The following is a 12,440-nucleotide window of genomic DNA, read 5'->3' on the forward strand; positions in this document are numbered from 1 at the left end:
GGGCTTGGAGTTGTGAGGGTGGGCTTGGAGTGTGAGGGTGGGCTTGGAGTTGTGAGGGTGGGCTTGGAGTGAGAGGGTGGGCTTGGAGTGAGAGGGTGGGCTTGGAGTTGTGAGGGTGGGCTTGGAGTGAGAGGGTGGGCTGGCATGATGGGAGAGGGGTCAGAGTAAGAGGATGGGCTCGGAGTGAGAGGGCGTCATTGGAGTGAGAGGGTGGGCTGGTAATGATGGAGAATGTGCTCGGAGTGAGAGGGTGGACTCGGAGTGAGAGGGTGGGCAGGCTAATGAGGGAGAATGGGCTCAGAGTGAGAGGGTGGGCTTGGAGTGATGGAGAATGGGCTCGGAGTGAGAGTGTGGGCTCAGAGTGAGAGGATGGGCTGGTAGTGATGGAGAATGGACTCGGAGTGAGAGGGTGGGCTCAGAGTGAGAGGGTGGGCTGGTAGTGATGGGAGTGGGGTCAGAGTGAGAGGGTGGGTTCGGAGTGAGAGGGTGGGCTGGTAGTGATGGGAGTGGGGTCAGAGTGAGAGGGTGGGTTCAGAGTGAGAGGGTGGGCTGGTAGTGATAGGAGTGGGGTCAGAGTGAGAGGGTGGGCTCGGAGTGAGAGGATGGGGTCGGAGTAAGAGGGTGGGCTGGTAGTGATGGGAGTTGGGTCAGAATGAGAGGGCGGGCTGGGAGTGATGGAGAATGGGCTCGGAGTGAGAGGATGGGCTGGTAGTGATGGGAGTGGGGTCAGAATGAGAGGGTGGGCTTGGAGTGATGGAGAATGGGCTCGGAGTGAGAGGATGGGGTCGGAGTGAGAGGGTGGGCTGGTAGTGATGGGAGTGGGGTCAGAATGAGAGGGTGGGCTGGGCGTGATGGGAGTGGGGTCAGAGTGAGAGGGTGGGCTCGGAGTGAGAGGGTGGGCTTGGAGTTGTGAGGGTGGGCTTGGAGTGTGAGGGTGGGCTTGGAGTGTGAGGGTGGGATTGGAGTGAGAGGGTTGGCTTGGAGTGTGAGGGTGGGCTTGGAGTGAGAGGGTGGGCTTGGAGTTGTGAGGGTGGGCTTGGAGTGAGAGGGTGGGCTTGGAGTTGTGAGGGTGGGCTTGGAGTGTGAGGGTGGGCTTGGAGTGTGAGGGTGGGCTTGGAGTGTGAGGGTGGGATTGGAGTGAGAGGGTGGGATTGGAGTGAGAGGGTGGGCTTGGAGTGTGAGGGTGGGCTTGGAGTGAGAGGGTGGGCTTGGAGTTGTGAGGGTGGGCTTGGAGTGAGAGGGTGGGCTTGGAGTGTGAGGGTGGGCTGGGAGTGAGAGGGTGGGCTTGGAGTTGTGAGGCTGGGCTTGGAGTTGTGAGGGTGGGCTTGGAGTGTGAGGGTGGGCTTGGAGTTGTGAGGGTGGGCTTGGAGTGAGAGGGTGGGCTTGGAGTGAGAGGGTGGGCTTGGAGTTGTGAGGGTGGGCTTGGAGTGAGAGGGTGAGCTGGCATGATGGGAGAGGGGTCAGAGTGAGAGGATGGGCTCGGAGTGAGAGGGCGTCATTGGAGTGAGAGGGTAGGCTGGTAATGATGGAGAATGTGCTCGGAGTGAGAGGGTGGACTCGGAGTGAGAGGGTGGGCTTGGAGTGAGAGGGCATCATTGGAGTGAGAGGGTGGGCTGCTAATGAGGGAGAATGGGCTCAGAGTGAGAGGGTGGGCTTGGAGTGATGGAGAATGGGCTCGGAGTGAGAGTGTGGGCTCAGAGTGAGAGGATGGGCTGGTAGTGATGGAGAATGGACTCGGAGTGAGAGGGTGGGCTCAGAGTGAGAGGGTGGGCTGGTAGTGATGGGAGTGGGGTCAGAGTGAGAGGGTGGGTTCGGAGTGAGAGGGTGGGCTGGTAGTGATGGGAGTGGGGTCAGAGTGAGAGGGTGGGCTGGTAGTGATAGGAGTGGGGTCAGAGTGAGAGGGTGGGCTCGGAGTGAGAGGATGGGGTCGGAGTAAGAGGGTGGGCTGGTAGTGATGGGAGTTGGGTCAGAATGAGAGGGCGGGCTGGGAGTGATGGAGAATGGGCTCGGAGTGAGAGGATGGGCTGGTAGTGATGGGAGTGGGGTCAGAATGAGAGGGTGGGCTTGGAGTGATGGAGAATGGGCTCGGAGTGAGAGGATGGGGTCGGAGTGAGAGGGTGGGCTGGTAGTGATGGGAGTGGGGTCAGAATGAGAGGGTGGGCTGGGCGTGATGGGAGTGGGGTCAGAGTGAGAGGGTGGGCTCGGAGTGAGAGGGTGGGCTGGTAGTGATGGGAGTGGGGTCAGAGTGAGAGGGTGGGCTCGGAGTGAGAGGGTGGGCTGGTAGTGATGGGAGTGGGGTCAGAATGAGAGGGTGGGCTGGGAGTGATGGGAGTGGGGTCAGAGTGAGAGGGTGGGCTGGGAGTGATGGGAGTGGGGTCAGAGGGAGATGGTGGGCTCGGAGTGAGAGGGTGGGCTGGTGGTGATGGGAGTGGGGTCAGAGAGAGAGGGTGGGCTTGGAGTGAGAGGAGGGGCAGGTAGTGATGGGAGTGGGGTCAGAGTGAGAGGATGGGCTCGGAGTGAGAGGGTGGGCTGCTGGTGATAGGAGTGGGGTCAGAGTGAGTTGATGGGCTCGGAGTGTGAAGCTGGGCTGGTAGTGATAGGAGTGGGGTCAGAGTGTGAGGATGGGCTTGGAGTGAGGGGGAGGCTGGGAGTGATGGGAGTGGGGTCAGAGTGAGAGGGTGGGCTTGGAGTGAGAGGGTGGGCTGGTAGTGATGGGAGTGGGGTCAGAGTGAGAGGGTGGGCTGGTAGTGATGGGAGTGGGGTCAGAGTGAGAGGGTGGGCTGGGAGTGATGTGTTTGGGGTCAGAGTGAGAGGGTGGGCTCGGAGTGAGAGGGTGGGCTGGTAGTGATGGGAGTGGGGTCAGAGTGAGAGGGTGGACTCGGAGTGAGATGGATTACTGGTGGTAATGGGAATTGGTTTGGAGTGAGATGGGGGACTGGTAGTAATGGGAATGGGTTCAGAGTGAGATAGGGGACTGGTAGTAATGGGAATGGGTCGGAGTGAGATGGAGGACTGGTAGTAATGGGAATGGGTTCGGAGTGAGATGGGGGACTGGTAGTAATGGGAATGGGTCGGAGTGAGATGGGGGACTGGTAGTAATGGGAATGGGTTCGGAGTGAGATAGGGGACTGGTGGTAATGGGAATTGGTTTGGAGTGAGATGGGGGACTGGTAGTAATGGGAATGGGTTCGGAGTGAGATAGGGGACTGGTAGTAATGGGAATGGGTTCAGAGTGAGATGGGGGACTGGTAGTGATGGGAATTGGTTCGGAGGGAGATGGAGGACTGGTAGTAATGGGAATGGGTTCGGAGTGAGATAGGGGACTGGTAGTAATGGGAATGGGTTCGGAGTGAGATGGAGGACTGGTAGTAATGGGAATTGGTTCGGAGTGAGATAGGGGACTGGTAGTAATGGGAATGGGTTCGGAGTGAGATAGGGGACTGGTAGTAATGGGAATGGGTTCAGAGTGAGATGGGGGACTGGTAGTAATGGGAATTGGTTCAGAGTGAGATGGAGGACTGGTAGTGATGGGAATGGGTTCGGAGTGAGATAGGGGACTGGTAGTAATGGGAATTGGTTCAGAGTGAGATGGAGGACTGGTAGTGATGGGAATGGGTTCGGAGTGAGATAGGGGACTGGTAGTAATGGGAATGGGTTCGGAGTGAGATGGGGGACTGGTAGTAATGGGAATGGGTTCGGAGTGAGATAGGGGACTGGTAGTAATGGGAATGGGTTCGGAGTGAGATGGAGGACTGGTAGTAATGGGAATGGGTTCGGAGTGAGATGGAGGACTGGTAGTAATGGGAATGAGTTCGGAGTGAGATAGGGGACTGATAGTAATGGGAATGGGTTCAGAGTGAGATGGAGGACTGGTAGTAATGGGAATGGGTTCGGAGTGAGATGGAGGACTGGTAGTAATGGGAATGGGTTCGGAGTGAGATAGGGGACTGGTAGTAATGGGAATGGGTTCGGAGTGAGATGGAGGACTGGTAGTAATGGGAATGGGTTCGGAGTGAGATAGGGGACTGGTAGTAATGGGAATGGGTTCAGAGTGAGATGGGGGACTGGTAGTGATGGGAATGGGTTCGGAGTGAGATGGGGGACTGGTAGTAATGGGAATGGGTTCGGAGTGAGATAGGGGACTGGTAGTAATGGGAATGGGTTCAGAGTGAGATGGGGGACTGATAGTAATGGGAATGGGTTCAGAGTGAGATGGAGGACTGGTAGTAATGGGAATGAGTTCGGAGTGAGATAGGGGACTGGTAGTAATGGGAATGGGTTCGGAGTGAGATGGGGGACTGATAGTAATGGGAATGGGTTCAGAGTGAGATGGGGGACTGATAGTAATGGGAATGGGTTCGGAGTGAGATGGAGGACTGGTAGTAATGGGAATGAGTTCGGAGTGAGATAGGGGACTGGTAGTAATGGGAATGGGTTCGGAGTGAGATAGGGGACTGGTAGTAATGGGAATGGGTTCGGAGTGAGATGGGGGACTGGTAGTAATGGGAATGGGTTCGGAGTGAGATGGGGGACTGGTAGTAATGGGAATGGGTTCGGAGTGAGATGGGGGACTGGTAGTAATGGGAATGGGTTCGGAGTGAGATGGGGGACTGGTAGTAATGGGAATGAGTTCGGAGTGAGATAGGGGACTGGTAGTAATGGGAATGGGTTCAGAGTGAGATGGGGGACTGATAGTAATGGGAATGGGTTCGGAGTGAGATGGAGGACTGGTAGTAATGGGAATGAGTTCGGAGTGAGATAGGGGACTGGTAGTAATGGGAATGGGTTCGGAGTGAGATAGGGGACTGATAGTAATGGGAATGGGTTCAGAGTGAGATGGGGGACTGGTAGTAATGGGAATGAGTTCGGAGTGAGATAGGGGACTGGTAGTAATGGGAATGGGTTCAGAGTGAGATGGGGGACTGATAGTAATGGGAATGGGTTCGGAGTGAGATGGAGGACTGGTAGTAATGGGAATGAGTTCGGAGTGAGATAGGGGACTGGTAGTAATGGGAATGGGTTCGGAGTGAGATAGGGGACTGATAGTAATGGGAATGGGTTCAGAGTGAGATGGGGGACTGGTAGTAATGGGAATGGGTTCAGAGTGAGATAGGGGACTGATAGTAATGGGAATGGGTTCGGAGTGAGATAGGGGACTGGTAGTAATGGGAATGGGTTCAGAGTGAGATGGAGGACTGGTAGTGATGGGAATGGGTTCGGAGTGAGATGGGGGACTGGTAGTAATGGGAATGGGTTCGGAGTGAGATGGAGGACTGGTAGTAATGGGAATGGGTTCGGAGTGAGATGGAGGACTGGTAGTAATGGGAATGGGTTCAGAGTGAGATGGGGGACTGATAGTAATGGGAATGGGTTCGGAGTGAGATAGGGGACTGGTAGTAATGGGAATGGGTTCAGAGTGAGATGGAGGACTGGTAGTAATGGGAATGGGTTCGGAGTGAGATAGGGGACTGGTAGTAATGGGAATGGGTTCAGAGTGAGATGGGGGACTGATAGTAATGGGAATGGGTTCGGAGTGAGATGGGGGACTGGTAGTAATGGGAATGGGTTCGGAGTGAGATGGGGGACTGGTAGTAATGGGAATGGGTTCGGAGTGAGATGGGGGACTGGTAGTAATGGGAATGGGTTCGGAGTGAGATAGGGGACTGGTAGTAATGGGAATGGGTTCAGAGTGAGATGGAGGACTGGTAGTAATGGGAATGGGTTCAGAGTGAGATGGGGGACTGATAGTAATGGGAATGGGTTCGGAGTGAGATAGGGGACTGGTAGTAATGGGAATGGGTTCAGAGTGAGATGGGGGACTGATAGTAATGGGAATGGGTTCGGAGTGAGATAGGGGACTGGTAGTAATGGGAATGGGTTCAGAGTGAGATGGAGGACTGGTAGTAATGGGAATGGGTTCGGAGTGAGATAGGGGACTGGTAGTAATGGGAATGGGTTCGGAGTGAGATGGGGGACTGGTAGTAATGGGAATGGGTTCAGAGTGAGATGGGGGACTGATAGTAATGGGAATGGGTTCGGAGTGAGATAGGGGACTGGTAGTAATGGGAATGGGTTCAGAGTGAGATGGAGGACTGGTAGTAATGGGAATGGGTTCGGAGTGAGATAGGGGACTGGTAGTAATGGGAATGGGTTCAGAGTGAGATGGAGGACTGGTAGTAATGGGAATGGGTTCGGAGTGAGATGGGGGACTGGTAGTAATGGGAATGGGTTCGGAGTGAGATGGGGGACTGGTAGTAATGGGAATGGGTTCGGAGTGAGATGGGGGACTGGTAGTAATGGGAATGGGTTCGGAGTGAGATAGGGGACTGGTAGTAATGGGAATGGGTTCAGAGTGAGATGGAGGACTGGTAGTAATGGGAATGGGTTCAGAGTGAGATAGGGGACTGGTAGTAATGGGAATGGGTTCGGAGTGAGATGGGGGACTGATAGTAATGGGAATGGGTTCGGAGTGAGATGGAGGACTGGTAGTAATGGGAATGAGTTCGGAGTGAGATAGGGGACTGGTAGTAATGGGAATGGGTTCGGAGTGAGATAGGGGACTGATAGTAATGGGAATGGGTTCAGAGTGAGATGGGGGACTGGTAGTAATGGGAATGGGTTCAGAGTGAGATGGAGGACTGGTAGTGATGGGAATGGGTTCGGAGTGAGATGGGGGACTGGTAGTAATGGGAATGGGTTCGGAGTGAGATGGGGGACTGGTAGTAATGGGAATGGGTTCGGAGTGAGATGGGGGACTGGTAGTAATGGGAATGGGTTCGGAGTGAGATAGGGGACTGGTAGTAATGGGAATGGGTTCAGAGTGAGATGGAGGACTGGTAGTAATGGGAATGGGTTCGGAGTGAGATGGGGGACTGGTAGTAATGGGAATTGGTTCGGAGTGAGATAGGGGACTGGTAGTAATGGGAATGGGTTCAGAGTGAGATGGAGGACTGGTAGTAATGGGAATGGGTTCGGAGTGAGATGGGGGACTGGTAGTGATGGGAATTGGTTCAGAGTGAGATGGGGGACTGGTAGTAATGGGAATGGGTTCGGAGTGAGATGGGGGACTGGTAGTAATGGGAATGGGTTCGGAGTGAGATAGGGGACTGGTAGTAATGGGAATGGGTTCGGAGTGAGATGGGGGACTGGTAGTAATGGGAATGGGTTCGGAGTGAGATGGGGGACTGGTAGTAATGGGAATGGGTTCGGAGTGAGATGGAGGACTGGTAGTAATGGGAATTGGTTCGGAGTGAGATAGGGGACTGGTAGTAATGGGAATGGGTTCAGAGTGAGATGGAGGACTGGTAGTAATGGGAATGGGTTCGGAGTGAGATGGGGGACTGGTAGTAATGGGAATTGGTTCGGAGTGAGATAGGGGACTGGTAGTAATGGGAATGGGTTCAGAGTGAGATGGAGGACTGGTAGTAATGGGAATGGGTTCGGAGTGAGATGGGGGACTGGTAGTGATGGGAATTGGTTCAGAGTGAGATGGGGGACTGGTAGTAATGGGAATGGGTTCGGAGTGAGATAGGGGACTGATAGTAATGGGAATGGGTTCAGAGTGAGATAGGGGACTGGTAGTAATGGGAATGGGTTCGGAGTGAGATAGGGAACTGGTAGTAATGGGAATGGGTTCAGAGTGAGATGGAGGACTGGTAGTAATGGGAATGGGTTCGGAGTGAGATAGGGGACTGGTAGTAATGGGAATGGGTTCAGAGTGAGATGGAGGACTGGTAGTAATGGGAATGGGTTCGGAGTGAGATGGGGGACTGGTAGTGATGGGAATTGGTTCAGAGTGAGATGGGGGACTGGTAGTAATGGGAATGGGTTCGGAGTGAGATGGGGGACTGGTAGTAATGGGAATGGGTTCGGAGTGAGATAGGGGACTGGTAGTAATGGGAATGGGTTCGGAGTGAGATGGGGGACTGGTAGTAATGGGAATGGGTTCGGAGTGAGATGGGGGACTGGTAGTAATGGGAATGGGTTCGGAGTGAGATGGAGGACTGGTAGTAATGGGAATTGGTTCGGAGTGAGATAGGGGACTGGTAGTAATGGGAATGGGTTCAGAGTGAGATGGAGGACTGGTAGTAATGGGAATGGGTTCGGAGTGAGATGGGGGACTGGTAGTAATGGGAATTGGTTCGGAGTGAGATAGGGGACTGGTAGTAATGGGAATGGGTTCAGAGTGAGATGGAGGACTGGTAGTAATGGGAATGGGTTCGGAGTGAGATGGGGGACTGGTAGTGATGGGAATTGGTTCAGAGTGAGATGGGGGACTGGTAGTAATGGGAATGGGTTCGGAGTGAGATGGGGGACTGGTAGTAATGGGAATGGGTTCAGAGTGAGATAGGGGACTGGTAGTAATGGGAATGGGTTCAGAGTGAGATGGAGGACTGGTAGTAATGGGAATGGGTTCAGAGTGAGATAGGGGACTGGTAGTAATGGGAATGGGTTCAGAGTGAGCTGGAGGACTGGTAGTAATGGGAATGGGTTCAGAGTGAGATAGGGGACTGGTAGTAATGGGAATGGGTTCGGAGTGAGATGGAGGACTGGTAGTAATGGGAATTGGTTCGGAGTGAGATGGGGGACTGATAGTAATGGGAATGGGTTCAGAGTGAGATAGGGGACTGGTAGTAATGGGAATGGGTTCGGAGTGAGATGGAGGACTGGTAGTAATGGGAATTGGTTCGGAGTGAGATAGGGGACTGGTAGTAATGGGAATGGGTTCGGAGTGAGATGGGGGACTGATAGTAATGGGAATGGGTTCAGAGTGAGATAGGGGACTGATAGTAATGGGAATGGGTTCGGAGTGAGATAGGGGACTGATAGTGATGGGAATGGGTTCGGAGTGAGATAGGGGACTGGTCGTAATGGGAATTGGTTCAGAGTGAGATGGGGGACTGGTAGTAATGGGAATGGGTTCGGAGTGAGATAGGGGACTGATAGTGATGGGAATGGGTTCGGAGTGAGATAGGGGACTGGTCGTAATGGGAATTGGTTCGGAGTGAGATGGGGGACTGGTAGTAATGGGAATGGGCTCAGAGTGAGATAGGGGACTGGTAGTAATGGGAATGGGTTCGGAGTGAGATAGGGGACTGGTCGTAATGGGAATGGGTTCGGAGTGAGATGGGGGACTGGTAGTAATGGGAATGGGTTCAGAGTGAGATGGGGAACTGGTAGTAATGGGAATGGGTTCAGAGTGAGATAGGGGACTGGTAGTAATGGGAATGGGTTCGGAGTGAGATAGGGGACTGGTAGTAATGGGAATGGGTTCGGAGTGAGATGGGGGACTGGTAGTAATGGGAATGGGTTCGGAGTGAGATAGGGGACTGGTAGTAATGGGAATGGGTTCAGAGTGAGATAGGGGACTGGTAGTAATGGGAATGGGTTCGGAGTGAGATAGGGGACTGGTCGTAATGGGAATGGGTTCGGAGTGAGATGGGGGACTGGTAGTAATGGGAATGGGTTCAGAGTGAGATGGGGAACTGGTAGTAATGGGAATGGGTTCAGAGTGAGATAGGGGACTGGTAGTAATGGGAATGGGTTCGGAGTGAGATGGGGGACTGGTAGTAATGGGAATGGGTTCGGAGTGAGATGGGGGACTGGTAGTAATGGGAATTGGTTCGGAGTGAGATGGGGGACTGGTAGTAATGGGAATGGGTTCGGAGTGAGATAGGGGACTGGTAGTAATGGGAATGGGTTCGGAGTGAGATGGGGGACTGGTAGTAATGGGAATGGGTTCGGAGTGAGATAGGGGACTGGTAGTAATGGGAATGGGTTCAGAGTGAGATGGAGGACTGGTAGTAATGGGAATGGGTTCAGAGTGAGATGGGGGACTGGTAGTAATGGGAATGGGTTCGGAGTGAGATAGGGGACTGGTAGTAATGGGAATGGGTTCGGAGTGAGATAGGGGACTGGTAGTAATGGGAATGGGTTCGGAGTGAGATGGGGGACTGATAGTAATGGGAATGGGTTCAGAGTGAGATAGGGGACTGATAGTAATGGGAATGGGTTCGGAGTGAGATAGGGGACTGATAGTGATGGGAATGGGTTCGGAGTGAGATAGGGGACTGGTAGTAATGGGAATGGGTTCGGAGTGAGATGGGGGACTGGTAGTAATGGGAATTGGTTCGGAGTGAGATGGGGGACTGGTAGTAATGGGAATGGGTTCAGAGTGAGATGGGGGACTGGTAGTAATGGGAATGGGTTCGGAGTGAGATGGGGGACTGGTAGTAATGGGAATTGGTTCGGAGTGAGATGGGGGACTGGTAGTAATGGGAATGGGTTCGGAGTGAGATAGGGGACTGGTAGTAATGGGAATGGGTTCAGAGTGAGATGGAGGACTGGTAGTAATGGGAATGGGTTCAGAGTGAGATGGGGGACTGGTAGTAATGGGAATGGGTTCGGAGTGAGATAGGGGACTGGTAGTAATGGGAATGGGTTCGGAGTGAGATGGGGGACTGGTAGTAATGGGAATTGGTTCGGAGTGAGATGGGGGACTGGTAGTAATGGGAATGGGTTCGGAGTGAGATAGGGGACTGGTAGTAATGGGAATGGGTTCGGAGTGAGATGGGGGACTGGTAGTAATGGGAATGGGTTCGGAGTGAGATAGGGGACTGGTAGTAATGGGAATGGGTTCGGAGTGAGATGGGGGACTGGTAGTAATGGGAATTGGTTCGGAGTGAGATGGGGGACTGGTAGTAATGGGAATGGGTTCGGAGTGAGATAGGGGACTGGTAGTAATGGGAATGGGTTCGGAGTGAGATGGGGGACTGGTAGTAATGGGAATGGGTTCGGAGTGAGATAGGGGACTGGTCGTAATGGGAATGGGTTCGGAGTGAGATGGGGGACTGGTAGTAATGGGAATGGGTTCAGAGTGAGATGGGGGACTGGTAGTAATGGGAATGGGTTCGGAGTGAGATGGGGGACTGGTAGTAATGGGAATGGGTTCGGAGTGAGATAGGGGACTGGTCGTAATGGGAATGGGTTCGGAGTGAGATGGGGGACTGGTAGTAATGGGAATGGGTTCGGAGTGAGATAGGGGACTGGTCGTAATGGGAATGGGTTCGGAGTGAGATGGGGGACTGGTAGTAATGGGAATGGGTTCGGAGTGAGATAGGGGACTGGTAGTAATGGGAATGGGTTCAGAGTGAGATGGGGGACTGGTAGTAATGGGAATGGGTTCGGAGTGAGATAGGGGACTGGTCGTAATGGGAATGGGTTCGGAGTGAGATGGGGGACTGGTAGTAATGGGAATGGGTTCAGAGTGAGATGGGGAACTGGTAGTAATGGGAATGGGTTCAGAGTGAGATAGGGGACTGGTAGTAATGGGAATGGGTTCGGAGTGAGATGGGGGACTGGTAGTAATGGGAATGGGTTCGGAGTGAGATGGAGGACTGGTAGTAATGGGAATGGGTTCGGAGTGAGATAGGGGACTGGTAGTAATGGGAATGGGTTCAGAGTGAGATAGGGGACTGGTAGTAATGGGAATGGGTTCAGAGTGAGATGGGGAACTGGTAGTAATGGGAATGGGTTCAGAGTGAGATAGGGGACTGGTAGTAATGGGAATGGGTTCGGAGTGAGATGGGGGACTGGTAGTAATGGGAATGGGTTCAGAGTGAGATGGGGGACTGGTAGTAATGGGAATGAGTTCAGAGTGAGATGGGGGACTGGTAGTAATGGGAATGGGTTCGGAGTGAGATAGGGGACTGGTAGTAATGGGAATGGGTTCAGAGTGAGATGGGGGACTGGTAGTAATGGGAATGGGTTCAGAGTGAGATGGGGGACTGGTAGTAATGGGAATGGGTTCGGAGTGAGATGGGGGACTGGTAGTAATGGGAATGAGTTCGGAGTGAGATGGAGGACTGGTAGTGATGGGAATGGGTTCAGAGTGAGATGGGGGACTGGTAGTAATGGGAATGGGTTCGGAGTGAGATGGGGGACTGGTAGTAATGGGAATGAGTTCGGAGTGAGATGGAGGACTGGTAGTAATGGGAATGGGTTCAGAGTGAGATGGGGGACTGGTAGTAATGGGAATGAGTTCGGAGTGAGATGGAGGACTGGTAGTAATGGGAATGGTCTCAGAGTGAGATGGATTACTGGTAGTACTGGGAATGGGCTCAGAGTGAGATAGGGGACTGGTAGTAATGGGAATGGGTTCAGAGTGAGATAGGGGACTGGTAGTAATGGGAATGGGTTCGGAGTGAGATGGATTACTGGTAGTACTGGGAATGGGCTCAGAGTGTGATGGAGGACTGGTAGTACTGGGAATGGGCTCAGAGTGAGATAGGGGACTGGTAGTACTGGGAATGGGCTCAGAGTGAGATGGATTACTGGTAGTACTGGGAATGGGCTCAGAGTGAGATGGATTACTGGTAGTACTGGGAATGGGTTCGGAGTGAGATAGGGGACTGGTAGTAATGGGAATGGGTTCAGAGTGA

At 53.4% G+C, this 12,440-nt stretch overlaps 1 protein-coding gene across 2 annotated transcripts in view; it reads left to right on the top strand.

Annotated features, from left to right (window-relative positions):
* LOC137361965 (extracellular matrix protein A-like) overlaps window positions 1-12,440 on the top strand; it is a 213,690-nt gene that overhangs the window by 162,276 nt on the left and 38,974 nt on the right. The window lies entirely within an intron of this gene.

Source organism: Heterodontus francisci, unplaced genomic scaffold, assembly GCF_036365525.1.
Source record: "Heterodontus francisci isolate sHetFra1 unplaced genomic scaffold, sHetFra1.hap1 HAP1_SCAFFOLD_323, whole genome shotgun sequence".
Lineage (NCBI taxonomy): Eukaryota > Metazoa > Chordata > Chondrichthyes > Heterodontiformes > Heterodontidae > Heterodontus > Heterodontus francisci.